Source organism: Anas acuta, chromosome 1 (genome assembly GCF_963932015.1).
Source record: "Anas acuta chromosome 1, bAnaAcu1.1, whole genome shotgun sequence".
NCBI lineage: Eukaryota > Metazoa > Chordata > Aves > Anseriformes > Anatidae > Anas > Anas acuta.
In genome coordinates this window covers 63,543,185-63,556,723 of record NC_088979.1, presented here as the reverse complement: position 1 = coordinate 63,556,723, position 13,539 = coordinate 63,543,185, and the positions used below count along the sequence as shown (strand labels likewise).

The 13,539-nt window shown below is 42.0% G+C and overlaps 1 non-coding gene across 1 annotated transcript; it reads right to left on the bottom strand.

Annotated features, from left to right (window-relative positions):
- Positions 1 to 12,544: 12,544 nt before the first annotated feature.
- On the bottom strand, positions 12,545 to 12,617 carry TRNAK-CUU (transfer RNA lysine (anticodon CUU)). Its single transcript has one exon. It is a non-coding gene; the product is annotated as a tRNA-Lys (tRNA).
- Between the last annotated feature and the right edge of the window lie 922 nt (positions 12,618 to 13,539).

Here is a 13,539-nt window from a genome sequence, read left to right as displayed (position 1 = left end):
TGGGCACTGCCCGCTCTGCTCCTACTGCCAGCATCCCCTATAGATGTATAGGTGCTTCCAAAAAAAGGCAGGTGATGTTGCTTCCCGTGGGGTGCATTTTATTGCCCAACAGCAAATGAAGTTCTCTAATACTATCAAAACAGAACAAGGCATCAAGCTCTTTTGACAAGTGTGTGTGTTTTTTCCCCTCTAGCCTGCAGGTAAGTAGGTCATCTATGAAGCCGTATCTTATTTTCAGAAAGGATTCACACTGCCCACATCAGTGTTTAGCTACGTGACTGTCACAGACCAACAGAGTTTGGAAGGCACCTCTGAAGCTCCTTTACTCCAACCCCGTGCTCAAGCAGGGCCACCCAGAGCAGGTTGCCCAGGGTCAGGTCCAGGTGGTTTCTGAAGATCTTCAAAGATCTCTCCAGCATATTCTTTTCCAACAAGCAAGACAGAGCCTCCTCCAGTCCCACAGAAGAGGATATGTTTGGCTGGTCAAACTGGGAGATGCTGCAGCGATCACAATGGTACGTAGCAGCTGGGAAGGGAACCTCTGAGCACACAGCCCTCACCCAACAACACATCCTCACCTACAAACACAGGGTCACCTGCTCTGCAACAGGAAAGGTTGGTAACTGCCAGAGGTTGAGGCCAAAGAGGCTTTTCCAAAATGTGAGATGGCATGTTAGAACAGGGGCTCTGCACTTCCAGTGTGTAAGGTCAAGGTCTGACTGAGGAGAAACAGAAGGCAAGAACTCACAGAGGAACAGTCAGCCTTACCTCTCAAGCAGCCCCTTTCACCAATGGAGGGTGAACGTTGTTCCTTTCTGTCATTCCTGTTAAACCCCCAGAGGTTTGCAGTGATTCAGGGAGTATCTGGCTAAAGAACTCTAGGCCACTGATTTCAGTTTTATCCTTTGAAGCCTAAGCTTTCAACGCTTTTCACAACACCTTTCTTATTTAAGCACAGCTTAAGACAATTGCTTTTCTAACACCATTCCTTTATTATTACTTTGCTTTCTAACTCTCTTTTTCTATATTCCCCATGGGGAATGACTCACTATTCTCCCTTTAAACACAACAAGTCATCAGAATATTGATTGTGTTTGGTTTTTCCTTTTAAATTATTTGATTGGTTAATATAAAATAATAACCTGTTCCTCATTTTCACCCATAAATTATTTGCTATTTGTATTTTTGCTAAGCTCCCTCATTAGCCAAGGTGAAAATCTTCTTCCCCTTCCCTTTCTCCTTTTCAATAAATAAGTCACTCTTACCTCTGGAATGATTTTAACTAAAAAGAGCTGTTGTTCCTCACCATCTTACCTCATATATGGCCTCGAGTCTCCCCTTCCCACTCCACTCAGCTGCGTGCTCCACTAGCCTTTTACTTCTAACCTATATAGTTTTGCAAATACTTACCTGCACAACTTCTTTGCTCTCAACATTACTGCACTAGAAGTTTTTCCTTCACATTGCATACACTTGTGTGTCAGATTAATTTTTTTCTAGATGGATTAGCTTCACATTTTCAACTTCTGCATCTCTGTTCCCCCAGGAGTATTTGGAGCCACTCCCTGGCCTCCTTTCTGTGAAGCTTTGTCACTCCCAAGGGCTTCACTGTTTAACACTCCTATTCTTTCCATTGTCTTCCTTTCTTCTCTCAGGCAGACCTGTCATTCCCTGGCTTGCCTCAAAAGAACAGATAATGTAAAGAATGAGAGATATGTTTCAGGCTTTTTTTTTTTTTTTTTTTCATTATTCATTATTCTTCATGAGCTTACACCTTATTTTTAGATGCTGAAATTTAGACTGCCTCCACAGCTATAGATATGATACATCATATATAAGTACACTTTATTTGGTCTCATATCAAAATGAAATATAATGTATATTCAGTGAAAAAAATGTATATTCATGATGTACAAAAGTTGTTTCAACATTTAACTAAAATTATTAAATTACGAAGAGCTAGAAAACCTCCACTATCTCCTATTACAAATGACCACAGGTCTCTGAGCATGACTATAGACAGGTTTCCTGCCCAGCTAGCTTCCAGATGTTTGTTGACATAGCCAGCTCTGACCCTCCATCTACTTTTTTTTTTTTCTTTTGGCATTTCTGTGAGCTTTGAACTTGTAAAAAGTCTCTAACTGACAGCATTAGAAATGGGACATATGATTTATTCATACAGTAAGCCTAACATGAGTAGCAGCATCAGCGTAATTTTGATCTGGTGCTTTCCATGGCTCTGCTACAAAATTAATAGGTCCAGTTTTCCCCTTCTATCCTGATGCAAAAATGCCTCAACTCCAGAAAGAGGTACTCTGAGTAAACAAAGAACAGAGACCACTATGAAGGAAACTAGATAAATCCTTTGAATATATCATTAAAGTAACAATGTCTCTGTCAAAACTGAAGTCACCTTCAAGGGAAAGGAAGAGCCACACATGACAGACGGCAGATACGTCATTTTGGTAATGCGCACAAGAATAGGATACCACTACATGAAGTAAGATGTTGATTTGTTACATGTCAGTTGCACTGTGGTAACTGAGTTTACCACAAAACACCTAAGAGGTAGCTTATCCCTCAGAGAAAGAGAGACAAGGCTGCCTCACATCTACCAATGAGGCAAGATATGCCAGTAAGCAATAGCAGTGGAACAATTAACAGTAAATCCATTCCCTCCTGAATGTGAAGTCCATGACTGTAAAGACCTTCTGAGACACATATAAAGTCCTTGATGATTAGAAATATACCAGTGTCTAAGCTAAGCTGGAAGAAAGTGCCTGTCTTCAGTAGCAGGTTACAGTGGTAGTTTTGTTCCAGGGCCAGTGAAATTTTACACTGAGAGCATCAGCCCATTCATACAGCCACCCAATGTTTGGCAATATGTTAATAACTTCAACCCACATTTAGTCTGAATTGTGAATTGGAAGCAAAACAATTTTCCTCAATTATCTCTTGCTCTGGCTTATTTTGTTGTAAATAGTTGTTTTCTGTCACTAGGCTTGGAGGCAGAGGACAATGTAAATAATGTTATTCTGTCCTTTTTGCATTTCCATTTGTGGATATGAAATATATTTGGCGAGATGCAAAATTATTATTAATGGAAATAGTGAAAGGCTGGGCTAACAACAAGTAAAGCTAGAGATTTCACTTGCAGCACTTGTGCACAGCAAACAAAACATCTGGGCACTGTTGTAACAACCATGGAAACATTACCAGGGAAGAAGCTTTCCCTGCCAAGTTCACACATACATGTATATTAATGATGTCACCATGAAAGATTTCAAAGAATCATAGACTAATGCAATGGTTGTGGCTGGAAGGGCCCTCTGGAGGCCATGTGGTCCAATGCCCGCTCAAGAGGAACCACCCAGGGCAGGCTTCCCAGGACCATGTCCAAGCAACTTTTGAAGGTCTCCAAGAAGGAGACACCACAACTTCTCTGGGCAGCCTGTGCTCCAACAACCACACAGTATGGAAGTGCTGCCTGGTGTGCTTTTCACCATTTATGAGAGCCTGGCTCCACCCTCTCTGCAGCCTCCCCTTGGGTATTTACAGACATTGATGAGATCCCTCTGAGCCTCCTCTTTCCCAGGCTGGGCAGTCCCAGCTCTCAGCCTCTCCTCACAGGAGAGGTGTTCCAGTCCCTCCATCATCTTGGTGGCCTCCCTTGGACTCTCTACAGTACATCCAGGGTTCTCTTGTACTGGGGAGCCCACTAAAGAAGAGATTTTGCTCAGTATGCTAGAAAGAAACTTCTTTGGACAAAGTGTTCATTCCTGGCACAGAAAATATATCTTGTGTCTGCTGCCAGAAGTGGAAGCCTAAGCATGTTCACACCCCTCAGGTGCTGAGACCAGTCTCAGTGTCATACAGGCACAGCTGGGAATACTTGGGCTGCAGCTCCAAAAGATGTCTTTTTGCTGTGGGAAGTATATTTATCTCAAAAAAGACTAATAAAGGAAATATACATCAAGGGAGTTCGCAGCTTCCCTGGAGTGTAGACTTTCAGGTGTGGACAGTGACAGTCTTCTTGTCCTTTTACAATATTGCTGCTGTAGTAGCACTTGCCAATTGACTAATACAGAATAAATAAAATGTTTGTACTGATAACTTCATGGGGTATCCTGCCGAAGTCACAAGAGTGGTTATATCTTCTGTTATTTCTGTCCAGCCAAGTATACATTTCTAATACAGATTAATAAAAGGACAATTGTAATTAGGTGTAGATTAATTTCCCTTAACTAATTACATTGTGTGCACTAGCCATTAAGTTAACTATGTTCTCAGTTTCATAATGTTTTTGTAAAGCAACCAAAATTTGTTACGTACTTCCCATTTAAAAGGGCCAGGGTTTAAAGGGCAAAAAGAGCTGCCTATGAGAGAATCCCCACAATCTTGAGATATATCAGTAAACCATCGTCTTGATTATCCCACAAGAAAGATATAATACAGCATGCCTGTATGATCTTGTTATCCCAGTACTAGATAGGATAAGGGGCTTAAAAATCAGGACAACAGGACTTAATTCTTATAGCACGTCTTCTAAATAAAAGGCCTGAGGAGGGAGTGAAAACCTCCTCCCTCTGTTCTCCTTTGAATGAGCCAAGCAATAGAAGTCATGCCAAGCTATCTTGTGATCTCTGGCAAGAGAATTAAAGCATGAACTTCCCACCTGTGGCCCCTTACCCTCACTCAGGGGAAGGGAGCCCTGTTTCCACCAAATGCTGAGGAGATGAGTGCTTTGTCTCCACACAGGCTCTCCTGCAGGTGTGACACTGAGGGAGCAGCTCCCCTTCCCTGAGCTGTGGGTGCTGCTGGTGAGTAATTGCCTTAGCTAAGCCCAGGCTTTTCACACTCTGGCAGATATCACAAGTTCAGCTGTAATCTTTACTAGTCTCAAGTGTCTCTTCTCACACATAAGGTCTAGAGTCACAGTACCTTGCAAGTGCTGCTTTCTTTTTCTACTCCCAGAGTTCGTGATGTGGCCAGATGCAGTGGTGTATTCCTTGGTAACAGACCTGCCTTGACCACAGGTCCAACACCATAAATGCATAGCTGACCTCTACAGACATCATACTGCAACATTACTTCCCAGAAACATAGTGTACAAAACCCCAGCTGGCCTGTTGTACTGACAGAAATCTTTGGAGTTCAGAATACAAGTCAGCAGCAGGGCAAAACAATCTGTGACAGCATTTCCAGTTGCATCTGCCTTATCTGCCAGGATTTGAAGCAATTCTGAAAGAATTATCTCAGAGATTTTACGGAAATATTATATTTCACAATCCACATATATAATTCACAGAGAGTATGCTTGAAACACACAAATGTTTTTAAAGACAGACAGACATAAAAGTAATCACTTCAGTACAATCCATTTATCCCTTCTTTGTTGCAATCAAATTTCAGTACCTCAGAGCAAACATCAAACGCTTCATATTACTCAGTACTTTTACTGCAGTAGATCAGCATTTTTAAAAACATCCAACACCCAATGTCCTATCTTAACAACACTAAAACATCAGGATTCTTGGACCAAAATTGGGTCATCTATCATGAACATAAGACAAAATAGACTGGATATGTGTATTTGTTCATAATGCAACTTCTCTAGAAAACATCAGCAAGAGAAACACTATGCAAAACTAGATGTTATTGACTGGACTTCAGTATTGGAGGGGAGGGCAGGGGAGGAAGGAAGGAAGGAAGGAAGGAAGGAAGGAAGGAAGGAAGGAAGGAAGGAAGGAAGGAAGGAAGGAAGGAAGGAAGGAAGGAAGGAAGGAAGGAAGGAAGGAAGGAAGGAAGGAAGGAAGGAAGGAGGGAAGGAGGGAAGGAGGGAAGGAGGGAAGGAGGGAAGGAGGGAAGGAGGGAAGATTCATGAACATCTTTGCTTCTCTATGCCAAGCAAATGCTGAAAAAGCCACCACATAGCTACAAAAAAAAAAAAAAATCAACTTCCAGAAAATTTGGAAATTTGAGGCAGCTGAATTATCCCAGTGGAGTTTGGAAGGCACCTACATTTACCCTGCTAGGAGCTAATCACACCTCTTTTAGCAGCTTCACACCTCTGTTAATATAAAGCCAATGTACAATCGGATCCAGTGTCAAATCCTATTCACCACCTCCAAGGTATGCAGCTCTATTAGGAAATCATTTTATGATACCCAGGAACTAATTCACACCTATGTTGAGCATTACAGGTCTGTGAGAGGAAAGCAGTGATGATTTCAGGGGTGCTCCACTGATGAGATCACACCTATTAGCAGTCAGGCAACTCTCTAATGTGGTGTCAGTAAATAAAGTACTCCACAGCCTTCTCAGGGAAGCAAAAGGTAGGAAAGGGCTGGGGAACACTTCTGCTTGAGGCAAAGGTGACTGAAGTGAAGCAAAGTCATCTCTGTTTGGAGATGTGGGAGCTGTGCTGAGGGATTCAGAGTTTAGGGCAGGGTGAGCAGGCCTGAATGGGGTAGGATGATAAAATAGTGAGTGTATGGCAGCAGGGGCACAGACAAGGAGTGACAGGCAGGCAGGGAAGCTGCTCTCCTACCACGCTCCTCCTGCAGCTGAACAGAGCTTTCCCAGACAATGCCTATTACCACCTGGTGATTTATAGTCCTCTCTCTCAGATGAACCAAAACACATGTCTCTGCTGACGGACTGCATTCTGCAAAGCATGAGGTTTTGCAGTACAGATGCTCTGTGTTATCGCCTACAAAGCATATGTTGGGAATATTTATCTGTTTTTTTATAATACAACAATATATTTTCCCAGATTCTCTTGACTGAACACATTGCTAACAGGAGTGTGTTCAGCTTTCCTGAACAAAATGCCTTTGGAAGAAAAAGAGAAAATATTAAAAAGCTGAAGACTCAAAGGTAATTTTTAAAAAGAAAAACAAGCTTTCAACTTCATCTGTGATTCTTTGTTCTCACAACTGTTCTAAAATCTACATTACAATATTGCTCATTAGCTGCATCTTATTAAGCATGGCATTACCCAGAGGAGATTGGTCATGTTAACTGGTCGGTTCATCACTGTAATAGAAAACAAACAATGTCACACCATGTGAGCAAGCATAGTGCATGCTAGTAGCTGAATGTAAGCCCTCTTTATGGGATAGAAGTTGAGTCAGATATTAAGCAGTTCTGAAGTTCTAACACTCAGGTGATTGATGGAAACTTTCCTGTATTTGTTTCAAAGTTTATAAGAGTATCTCCCTTAAACATTCATAAGGCCATTTCAATTTGTACAGCTTATTCATTGGTAAGTGTTAATAGATGCCAGAAGTCAGACCATTTGTCGTAAAATGCATTTCCTTATAATGCTTCCTTAAATTGGAATTAAACAGATCACCACAATCAATTCTTGGATATATAACTTGATGTGTGTTTCTATCGATTTTCAATCTCACTGACATGAAGCAGGCATATTTCATTATGAAGAACAAGATATCTCAAAGACTTTGAGAATCATCAAGTATACCTTAACCACTAGAGGAAATGCTTTTGTGAGAGTCTGTTTTAGAAATGGGCCTGTTTCACATTTCTATATGTTCAAACAATTATAACTTGTCAGGTTTTTGTGATCCTTTGTCAGTTGAGCCTTCCTGCCACAATCACCAGGTCAGTTTGCTTGACTATTACTGATGCTCTCCTGTTGTCTCACAACTCCACTGCTCTTGATCTCAGGCAACTAAGTCCAACTTTCATGATTTTTTTCTACTAAAATTAGGCTGTACCTACTTTGCTTCTTTTGACATCTGGAGGCTTTGAAAGTATATCTAGAAAAACAATATCTAGCTACTAAATAAATATGAGTAGATTTCTTTGAAATGTATGTATGTGCTACTAATAAACATAATTCTCAAACATTTAGTAGAAAGTGCAGCAAATACATATATATGTACAGTACTTTACAGCTACTAAGAAAAACAAATTAAATTAGAAAAGAGTTTAAAATGTATCATGTTTGAAGGTAATGTTCTTATCATCAACCTGCTTTGAGCTATCTTGAACAATTCTAGGCTCTACTTAAAATTATAAGTAAAATTAAAAAAAAAAAATGAAAGAAAAAAAAAAGAAGCAGAATTCATCACATTAAATATTTATTTTTAACATCTTTATCTGTTAAAAAAAAATGTAAAAAGAAAGTAGAAAAATACAAAATAATTCAAATAATAAACCAACTGCAAGTCATTTAAGCACTCAATGCAGTCGCATACAGACAAGCACAGTTCTGGCAAATATTAAAACAAGATTACAACCTCTGACATTGAAACAATCCTCCTGACATACTCATCAGATAATAACCATACTGTAGTATGACAGTATTTTGTGTCCATGTTTTGGACACAAAATTTCGAGGAAGATATGAACCATCAAAGAGAAAACAGTAGAGAATGACCAAAAGTCATATGATGTTACTTAAGAGGAAAACAAACATAAGTTAAAACAATAATAAAAGAATGAGTGATGTAGGCAATTTTGCATTTCTCAGGCTGTGTTCATATCTTGTAAAGAGGTAGGACTTAATCTCCTATTTGGTATCTTCACAATGGCTAAAGAACCCAATCACATACAAAGAACCCAGACTTCAGGTAATGTACATCAATAAAGTACCACAAATGCTGTGGAAACTCAGTAGTTAAGAACAGTGGAAGATCTAGCCTAAAACTGTAGTTGAATGGGGAAATGGGGCTCTGTTAAGATTTACAAATCTTACATAGAGGAATAACATTGTTCTACGTGGTGTTTTGTTTGTTTAATATTTCAGTAGTTTGCAGCTATAGTCCTTATATAAGCAAGCTTATGTGAGTAATTTTTTGATTAATATCTCCCCACCAAATTTGTTTGCATCTTGGATTTTGAGAATGGTGTATGCATAATCATTTGTGTTACTACCACAGCCTCTGTTTGCTCAATTGATTGTTTTGTTATTGTCTTTATGTCTGCTCATTTATACAAGTGAAATTATCTTGCCTTTTTCTCTTCTCACTGTTTTCTCAGATCATTTAACAATGAGCTACATTTTCCACATAGCCCTTTCAAATGAGATGAAAATGGAGAAAAGTATTGGGGAGGGACAGAAAACTGAAAACTGAAAAGTCAGTGTCAAATCTGTACTAAGTAATTTCCTTGCTGACAGTAATTTTTCTCTTTTTCCAAAAATCATTGTCTTCCTGGTTACATGCATTTCGTTTTTCCTATAAGGTCATACTTCAGTGATTCATTCCTGCAATTTATTTTTATTTCAATCTGGAAATACTGAGATTGTATTTCTGTTTTGCAGGAAACAAAACAAAAATATATAATTTTGTAGTAACCATTAAAATACACTGAAAATTGCAAAAAACAAGTAAGTCGTTATATTCCCAATTCTTTAGCCTTTTTTTTTTTAATATTATTGACAATATTATTGCCACCTTATTCCTGAACAACCAACATTGTTTTCCATAGCCTGCAGTGAGGACCTTCTTGAACCCTGATGCTGGGTGTGTGCTAGACTGTAGCCCAGACCATTTGCCTGCTCAGGACACACTCACAGTTTTGTATCACCTCCACATATCACAGGCTGGGGTGCCAGGGTAAGATACTGATTACCCCTTCCATCCAGGAGGACAGGGAAGAAATTGGCACATACTTTGCACCAACTATCAGAGCATATTATTTCTCCTTTTTGTCTGGATGGTTAGCAAATGTGAACTAAACCAGAGACAGACTGGAAGTGTGCCTGTCTGAGGAGGGATTCCTTCCTTTCACTGTGCCCCAGGGTGGCGCCTATACATCTGCACTGACCTCAGTCAGCTTGCATACTCAAAGTCTAACAAGTGTGAAACAAAAGTGAGTTTCACAGGCTTAAATAAAAAGTATTCTGTTCCCCAAGTAGCAATATGTTAGTCCATATATTATGTAAGACATTAAATTGTAAATTATTTTGCTGTGGTTAATATTTAGGAAACCTGCAAATAAACAGCTGGCCTGTTTGTTTGTTTGTGTTTGGTTTTGTTTTGCTGTTGTTTTGTTTTGTTGTTGTTTTTTGTTTGTTTTGTATATATCTGTCACCTACATAATGCAATATAAGAAAGTATAATAATATTTTACTTCATTAAATTAGCTCACATTGTTGTGGGCCTTGTCACATATAATAAGAACATTTCTGGGTTCTGCTAATCTGCTGAGTGAACTAGGAAAAAAAAGAGTGAAGAACAAGGTGGAAGGGGGAAAAGGCAGAAAATAGCCACTCATAGGCTGTCAGTTGAGAGTAAGATGTTGTCTAGACATACTATATATATTGTCACAATTTCCCCTGAAGCAATGTAGAAGCAGAGAACCAAACTGTGGCTACTCAAGCCATTGTTTTTTCTTAATATCCTGTTATTATAGCACAGGTAGGCCCTATCCTGTAATAAGAGCAAATAAGACCAAATAATACTATAGGAGAGGAGAGGAGAGGAGAGGAGAGGAGAGGAGAGGAGAGGAGAGGAGAGGAGAGGAGAGGAGAGGAGAGGAGAGGAGAGGAGAGGAGAGGAGAGGAGAGGAGAGGAGAGGAGAGGAGAGGAGAGGAGAGGAGAGGAGAGGAGAGGAGAGGAGAGGAGAGGAGAGGAGAGGAGAGGAGAGGAGAGGAGAGGAGAGGAGAGGAGAGGAGAGGAGAGGAGAGGAGAGGAGAGAGAGAGGAGAGGAGAGGAGAGGAGAGGAGAGGAGAGGAGAGGAGAGGAGAGGAGAGGAGAGGAGAGGAGAGGAGAGGAGAGGAGAGGAGAGGAGAGGAGAGGAGAGGAGAGGAGAGGAGAGGAGAGGAGAGGAGAGGAGAGGAGAGGAGAGGAGAGGAGAGGAGAGGAGAGGAGAGGAGAGGAGAGGAGAGGAGAGGAGAGGAGAGGAGAGGAGAGGAGAGGAGAGGAGAGGAGAGGAGAGGAGAGGAGAGGAGAGGAGAGGAGAGGAGAGGAGAGGAGAGGAGAGGAGAGGAGAGGAGAGGAGAGGAGAGGAGAGGAGAGGAGAGGAGAGGAGAGGAGAGGAGAGGAGAGGAGAGGAGAGGAGAGGAGAGGAGAGGAGAGGAGAGGAGAGGAGAGGAGAGGAGAGGAGAGGAGAGGAGAGGAGAGGAGAGGATTCTGCTCCATGATACCTGGTAATAGTATGTCCTCAAATGCATCTAAAATCTGTGACAAGTACTGTGGTTGTGCCCTGGGTAACAAAATGTAAATGCTACAGTAACTTTCTTTTTCTAACTTCTCCTGTATAAAATGTGAGATTTATTAATAGATCAACTGGAACAGTGGAATTTTCCTTTTACATAAAAAAAATAGTTAAAATAAATCAGTGTTTCTTGCACTTTGGGTTGTCATCAGATTTTCAGATTTCCCAGTTTTAATATACCACAGACAATACTAAAATATTGAGCACTATAAATGAGTGTTCCTGATGATAGCAACCATGGAAAAGCCTACACATAGCAATACAGGTTTCAGTCCTTCTGTAGTGGGTTAATGTGGCAAGGTTTTGGTAGCAGGGGGCCATAGGGGTGGTTTCTGTGAGAAGGATCTAGAAGCTGCCCCATGTTTGGTAAGGGCCCCATTGTTTTCCAGAGCTGAGCCAATAAGTGATGTTGTTTTGCACCTCTGTGAGAGCATATTTAAGACAAGGAAAAAAACACTGCGCCACACAGCAGCCGGGAGAGTGAAGGGAGTGAGGAATAGCCTTGCAGGCACCAAGGTCAGTGAAAAAGGAGGGGGAGAGGTGCTCCAAGCGCCGGAGCAGAAGTCCCCTGCGGCCTGTGGTGAGGACCATGGTGAAGCAGGATGTCCCCCTGCAGCCCATGGAGTACCACGGTGGAGCAGGGTTCCACGCTGCAGCCCGTGGAGGAGACCACAGTGGAGCAGGTGGCCCTGCACCGACGGAGGCTGCCGCCTCTGGAAGACCCCTGCCGGAGCAGATTCCGGGCCGGACCTGCAGCCCGTGGAGAGGACACCACGCAGGTCACCAGGAGCAGGTGACCTGGCAGGAGCTGCTGCCTGTAGGGGAGCCAGGTTGGAGCAGTTTTCTCCTGAGGGATGGACCCCGTGGTACGGACCCATATCTGGAGCAGTTCTGGAAGAGCTGCTGCCTGTGGGAAGCCCACGCCGGATCAGTTCATCACGGACTGCATCCCGTGGGTGGGACCCCACAGCACAGGGGACGAGAGTGACCGAGAAGGAGCGGCAGAGAAGAAGTGCTGTAGACTGACCATAACCCCCATTCCCTTGTTCCCCTGCACCGCTCAGGGGGAGGAGGTGGAAGAGGGTGGAGGGGGGGGAAGGTGCTTTTGGTTTCTTTCCTTTGTTTCTCACTTCTCTAGCTTGTTAGTAATAAGCAAGAAATCTTACTATCTCCCTATGCTGAGTCTGTTTTGCCCGTTACAATAATTACTGCGTGATCTTCTTGTCTTTATCTCAACCTTCGAGCCCTTTTCATCCTATTTTCTCCCCATTCCTCTTTGAGGAGGGGGAGTGAGAGAGCGGCTGTGGTGGAGCTTGGCTGCCCTCTCAAGCAGAAGCACCACAGTCTTTTTTGGCGCCCAACGTGGGGCTCGAACCCACGACCCTGGGATTAAGAGTCCCATGCTCTACCGACTGAGCTAGCTGGGCCCACTGAGTTACAAACAGCTCACCCTTATGTCCCCATTCCAGGTCCACCTGAGCTACCACCTGAGCTACTTCAATTTTCAAAGCTCAATCTACTTCTTCGTTGTTCTGATGTTCTTCAGTGGCATGATTCTTAGGCATATGGGCATCTACATGACATACCTTTACAGCCAGCTTTTCTACCCGGACAGCAATATCTTGCCACAGGGTAGCAGCCCAGATAGGTTTACCTCTGCACTGCCAGTTGTTCTGTTTCCATTGTCGCAGCCACCCCCATAGCACATTTGCCACCATCTATGAGTCAGTGTAGAGATATAGTACTGGCCATTTTTCTCTTTCAGCAATTTCTTTTGGTTTTAAACAAAAACTGATGACATCAGAGAGGCGGATGAGTGCATCTCGCCAGAGGAAAAGCTTATGGCAGTTGTGTGGCATCCTTTCTGGTATATTAAAAGGTTAGTCAACAGGCTGGAACTGTGGGATAAGCACCTCATCTTCATCTACTGAGATCATCTTTCATTAACTAATTTAGATGGAGGTGGGCATAGAGGCGGGTGGAAAGGAGTGTATCCTATGTAACTTTTAGCAGTAAGTGCAGGTGCCTACATAAAGAGCTTAATCATATGAATTTTTCCCCATAGTCAACAGAATGAGGAAGACAGAGAGATCTCAGCAGATGTTTCAGTCCATCTCCAGAGGAAATCATCTATCTTCCTTGATCACATACAAGTCTAGGAAAAACTAAATTTTTGATTCAAGTAGCTCTATCAGATGCCTAAACTTGGGTAGCATTTTTTAGACCATTATCTCAAATTTTCATGTCACACTTTTAATCAGTTGTGTTTAGATCATTCTTCCTATTTCCTGAAGCAGAACTATTTTTTCAGGCTGCCTGGAGATTTGAGAGGACAACATTGCATTGTTG